We start from the raw sequence: 6,000 nt of genomic DNA, 5'->3' as shown, positions 1-6,000 counted from the left end.
GGGTTTTCCATCGCATTCCTGCCCTCATGTCATAGAAGCCTTCAAACCACCAAGAGAGGGACTCTTTGACACCCCTCTTTCAAACCCGGACCGCACCCTCTTCGTAGCATGCTCGCTCCCTGTTTTCTTAGGTTCCTTCGCAGACGCATGGAGGAAGTCTCTCGGGTGGCCACAACCCAAATGCTCCTCGGTCCTTACACCTTGCTTCCTACAGAACCCCCCACTGGTCTCCCCTAAGCCTCGGACCTCTGGTCGCCTGACTCCCCTTTCGACGCCCCCATTCAGCATGAAGTAGCCAGAGATCAGAACGCTGCCCCATTACACCAAAGATGTCGGGATATAAGGCCAACTGGCCCGAGGCAGGGGAACACAATCAGATTCACAGGTTGCATCAGACCGAAATTCTCCGGACCACCCAGTTCCAGAAACTGCCCTGGAGACATTCCGGACCACCCAGTTCCAGGAACTGACCTGGGGACTTTGAACCCAGCCCAGCCTTCCCGCCTTTCGAGGGGCGGGACTAACCGTCCCCCAGGATACCCGAAAAGACCACCAAATAAGGAATACCCTGTGCCCTCCCAGATTCACCACACCCCTTTCCCTTCTTCCCCTATAAAATGTTGCCCAACCCTCGCCCGGGCGCGACTTCTCTGGCCCCTTTCTCTCGGACCAGTGAACCTCGCCCAGGAGTGCTCCCTAATAAAGCTCACTTGAAGCTTTCCTCTGTTTCGCGGTGCTGTTTGTTAAGATCCGACCTTACAATAAGTTTTTACATAAAAGAAGAATGTTGTACCAGAAGTCACTATCTGGAGTTTTACTCCTAGAAGTTGGATTCTCCTGGGTGAGGACGTGCATATATATGTAACAAAGATACATTCAGTCAGATGGCTCATAACAGTGCTTGTTGATCTGGTTACATCACATAATTCTTTAAAAAAAGTTTTCAGTGATTGTCTTAGTCATCCTTTATCACATTCTTTACAATGTACTGTTATAAACTCCTCTATATCATTATTCCTTCAAATATCCCAAACACAGTAGAGCCCATCTAAATTCCCAAAGCTCATATCCAAAACTATACATCGTAAAACTCCCAAGACTTTGAAAACAGACAAGGCTGCCATTAATATATCCCTATATGATCCTTTCGCAATTATTTACCAAGTCCTTACTGAGGGACAGGCACTGTGCCAGGAGCTGTTGTTCGCAAAGTGTTACGGCATTGTTCCCAGGGCTCACTGTGTGAGACAGGCACTGAGCAGACCAAACACGCTGAACAGGATGGGGTTGTCAGAGAAAGGAGGGGGCACGGCAGCCAGCCTAGTTTGGGCGAGTGCCGCAAAGAGGTACCCAGTCGGCGGGGTCCCGAGAAAGTGGGGAGGAAAGTCATCCCAGGCAGGGTTCAGGGTGGCTAGTAGAGCGCAACGCGCACGTTAAGGGAGGAAGGGGCAGACGACCCGAAAAGTTGCTAGCGGCAAGGTTGGATGTAACTGAGACTTGGGTGAACCAAGGCTGCGGGGTGGCCCGGAGGCAGAGCTTCATCACTCGGGGCTGTTGGCTGGACAACGACGTGGGCGGGGTGGGGGTAGGGGCTGCAAGGACCCGCTGGTAGAAGAGTAGACACCGACGGCAGGAAGAGTAGTCAGGAGCGTGAAGGAATTGACCGGAAGAGAAACTATAAGATTAAAGAGTCAGTGACTTTAAAAAACAGCGTGAAAGGTATTTTTGAGGTAAAATAAAAGATTTGACGACCCGACGGAGAAGGAACTGACAATGGCACGCACGTTCAGTATCGCACGCTCCGACATATTCTTGCATGAATCATCACATGTCACTATCTAACCATCAAGTGGATCCGGATCAAGTTTAATTTTTTTGTTGTGGTAATTAAGACACGGGGATATGCCTAGGCTTGATGAGTCACGTGGGAAACCTCTCCAAGGCCTTTTACAAATGCCCACCCGGAGGGAAAAAAGAGGTGGGCTTACAAGTTGTGGCCACTTCAGCCTCCTCTCAAGATGTAATTCAGGCGGGCAACGCTGCTGGGTGAAAATTCAATACACAGCCAAACAACATATCAACACTCTTTTCAATATCAGATTACCATAAAGATAGGATAGCAAATGCCGCGCAAACCCCCTCACGGCCCGGTCCCCAAGACCCTTCTTCATTGTCTTCAGTAGTTTAGCCCGTACAGCCGCCAAAGCAGGGCGGACTCCAGCGTGCCACGCATGGCGCATGCGCAGGATCCGAGACTTGGGAGGAGAGCTGAGGTTCTGAGGATGTTTCCCAGAAGCCCGGGCCACTCGCTACCGGCCTCCCTCTCGCTCGCAGGCCGCGTGACGTGACTCCGCCCGTCACGTTCCTCTGTCGCAAACGGTGGTTTGCCAGCGCCCCCTTGCGGTCCGGTTGAGCGCTGCGGCCGTGCACGCAGGGCCAGAGCGAGCGAGTAGGGCAAGCGCGGAGGGTCCCGCCGCCGCCGCCGCCGCCGCCGCCGCCGCCGCCGCCGCCGGCGTCACCGTAGCGCGCCGACCTGTGGTGGCGCGGCTGAGTGGATAGGAGCGGAGCGGGGGGTGAGGGGGAAGAGGACGCGCGGAGCGGGGAGGGAGGAGGCCAGACGAGGCGGGGGGAGGGGGAGCAGCGGTGGCGCAAGCCGCGCGGAGCCGCGCAGCCCGGGTCCGCTCCCTGCTCCGCCGCTGCCACCCGCCCCAGGCAGCAGAGCCGGCGCCCCAGCGGCCCCCGGAACACCTCAAAGCGAACGAAGGAGTCCATGTTGGGGAACTTCGCGGCGGCGTGACGGGGACCTAGGGACTTGCAGTGGGGCCGCCGCCGCCGGAGCCAGCGCCTCGATCTCAGTCGGAGGTAAACACGGGCCGACCCTGGGGGTGGACGGGCGCGGGCAGCTGTCGGGGGAGGGTGGGGGTTACGGGCCGGCGCAGAGCCGGTGAGCGGGCCCGGGGCGACGGGAGGGCGGACAAAGTTTCGGAATCCGCGCGGCCCAGGCGGCGTTCTGCGCACGGAGGAAAGTTGAAGCCGCTTCTCGAAGCGGGGAAAGCTGCGGCGGGGACGGCCCCCCCTTCCCTCTCGCCACCCCACGAGGGCGGCCCCGTTTCGGCCGCCGCCGCCTAGCTGTCGGTACCCCGTCCCATTTCCTCCTTGTGGCCTACCCGCCTCCCGCCGCCTCCGCCGGCGCAGCCCGTACCCGCCCGGGGGTCCTGGGGGAGTGGGTTGAGGCTAGAGGCTCAGCTACAGGGTCGCTACATGTCCACCCCCTCCCTCCGGGGAAACGTGTCCTTCTGGGCTTCCGGGCGCTCCCTGACCCCCGCGCCCGCTTGACTTGGGAGACTTTGCTTTTGTCAATAGCGTCCAAGCCAGCTTGTGAAACCAAACTTTACTGCGCCGTGACCTCTCGGAGTGCGCGACTAGGGAAGTGCCGGCGCTTCTGAGCATCCGCGTTTACCCCATGCCCTGAATTTCAAACTCTTCTCCCACCGCCGATTTTTAAACCAATTTCCTGCACTGACAACAAAAGGGCCGGGAGATCTAAACTTAGCTGCACCAGTCGCCCCTCCTCACATACTAGGAATTTTGAACCGTTGAAGTCAGATCTTAGAGATGGCTGGCCGTCTTGCTCCCAATTTTGAAAAATTGTTCTAAAAGTAAGCGCCTGATTTAGAGTAGTTGATTAAAACATTCAGACTCGAATGCGGAATTTTAAAATATCCTCAAAGTATTTCTGTACCGCATTACATAAAGTGTCTACGAGGTGAGAGTTTTTCATTCATTTTGGATTGCATTTTAACATCTTTGTCATACTACTAGTGAACTAAGATTTTTAGGCAAAACTGACCAAAACGTTTTTAATGTAATGCTTTGGCTAGTAGATGCTGTTCTAAAATTTTCCCAATTTGGGAAATTCACTGAATATTGGAAAGAGCATGTTTAATAGATGCATTTCTTTCATTTTAAGAGAGAAGCTAATTCATACATGTGACCACTTACCTCAGTAGCAAGGTATTGAAGTACATTCTTAAATAACTGGTCGTTTTTGTGTTTTATTGGTATTAAAATTTTGATATGTAATCAAGTCTTTTTCCAGACTGTTCCTTTCTCTTTCCGGTTTCTTTGGCAGTTGGCTTAATCATTTCACTTTTTTTGCTCTTGGCTAAGAGCTTCAGTAAAAAGTTTGTGGGACTTTTGTTTTTGTTGTTTAACTTACTGGGCAGAAGAAATGAAACTGTCTTTGGATTTCTTTTGTCTTATACTATCCTATCAAAGATAATCTGAATTTACTTTGTATTTTGTTTATGCATTATGAAAGTTTTTTTTAAAAAAATTAGAAATTCTTATTGTAACTGCATTTTTTCGCTGTATTATTTTTTGGTGCTTGCAAGTATAGTAATAATCATTCCATTTTACATTCAGATAGTGACCTTTTTGCCTGATAATTTGAGTACATCTTAAGTTTTTGGCTGGGTAAGTTTTGGATATCTGCTTACTCTAAGTGTATTCATGCTGTAAAGACACTCTTCACTATGTTAAGGGGGAGAAGAACTGTGGAAGAAAATGGAAAATTGTTCCTAAATATGCTGCCTGAAACATATGTCATGGAGAAATTTTTAAGGGAAATTTTTTTGTATGCCTTTAGGCAGTGGTAACGGGGTTCTTGGGTTAAGATTGAAACTTTTCAGAGATCATTCAGCTTCCCCATAATTCTTTGGGGACTAACCAATACTTTAAGCAATTTTCTTTAAAAGTAAGCAGTTTTCTTTAAAAGCTGTGCTGTTAATCAGAGATAGGATGAATCAATGCTGTTACATGATGTTGATTCATCAGTAGCATCTTTTAGTAATAAGAGAGTGCAGAATTATCCTACTCATCTACCTAATACAGAACTTTTTTTTTTTTTTTTTAGTTTCATCAGTGAGAAATAGTTGTAAAACCTTACTAAGGAGAGTGGCAGGCATAAAAGTAATAAAGAATCAGCCCTAGAATAATTTTCATTGTAACTTCCTTTTAGTAAGCTCTGCCATCATTTACCCTTGTCTTTTAGTGATGTAAGTTGGATCCTGACTTACCTTGCCCAGTGAAATAATCTTTTCTTTTTTAAATTAATTTATTTTATTTTTGGCTGCGTTGGGTTTTCATTGTTGCTCACAGGCTTTCTCTAGTTGTGGCGAGTAGGGGCTACTCTTAACTGCGGTGCGCGGGCTTCTCAATGCGGTGGCTTCTCTTGTTGCAGGGCACGGGCTCTAGGTGCGCGGGCTTCAGTAGTTGTGGCACGCGGGCTCTAGAGTGCAGGCTCAGTAGTTGTGGCGCACGGGCTTAGTTGCTCCGCGGCATGTGGGATCTTCCCAGACCAGGGCTCAAACCCACATCCCCTGCATTGGCAGGCGGATTCTTAACCACTGCGCCACCAGGGAAGCCCCAGTGAAATAATCTTAATTGTATCCTCTGTCCTGAAGAGTAAGTTAATAGCTTTGTATCTTATCTTGCATCCAAGGGCTAACTTTTAGTAGCACTGACAAGAGCCTAGAGTTAAAATACCCTTTATCATTTTATTGCTGTTCCCAAGACTCATATTTGCATTGTTGTGGTCCTTGCTTTTCTTATTTAAAGCCGTGGCTTTGTAATTCCTAGTACTTAAGCACATAAAAGTTCAATATAAAATTTAAAAACAGCATTGTCATCTCTCACAAAATAATGTCCTAAAAGGTTTCACCATGACCTTTCTTCACCTAGAATCTTTAACACTCAACAGCCAGAGTGATCCTGATAAAATATATCAGATCATGTCACTTCTCTTCTCAAATGGCTTCCCTTCTCAGTAGTAGTAAAATCCATAATCCTTATTATGGTCTCCCAGGCTCTGAGCCTTTTGAGTCTCTTCATCCTCTCTGACTTCATTACTTCACTCTTTCTGTAGCCACACTTCTACTCTACTACTGAAGTGTTCTTTGACTACTCCGTAAAACACAGGCCCTCTCCCACATTTCTTAG

The 6,000-nt window shown here is 49.2% G+C and overlaps 1 protein-coding gene across 6 annotated transcripts in view; it reads left to right on the top strand.

The window, feature by feature from the left end:
• Positions 1-2,722: 2,722 nt before the first annotated feature.
• Positions 2,723-6,000, top strand: part of SCAF11 (SR-related CTD associated factor 11) — a 71,181-nt gene continuing 67,903 nt past the window's right edge. For all 6 annotated transcript variants that reach the window (XM_033436499.2, XM_033436503.2, XM_033436501.2 and 3 more), the window contains exon 1: positions 2,723-2,862. The gene's annotated coding sequence lies outside the window, so the exon portion shown is untranslated. The remainder of the gene's footprint in view (positions 2,863-6,000) is intronic.

The sequence above is a fragment of the Orcinus orca genome, chromosome 11 (genome assembly GCF_937001465.1).
Source record: "Orcinus orca chromosome 11, mOrcOrc1.1, whole genome shotgun sequence".
Taxonomy (NCBI): domain Eukaryota; kingdom Metazoa; phylum Chordata; class Mammalia; order Artiodactyla; family Delphinidae; genus Orcinus; species Orcinus orca.
Note: the sequence above shows the minus strand (reverse complement) of the source record. Positions and strands in the feature narration are given on the sequence as shown.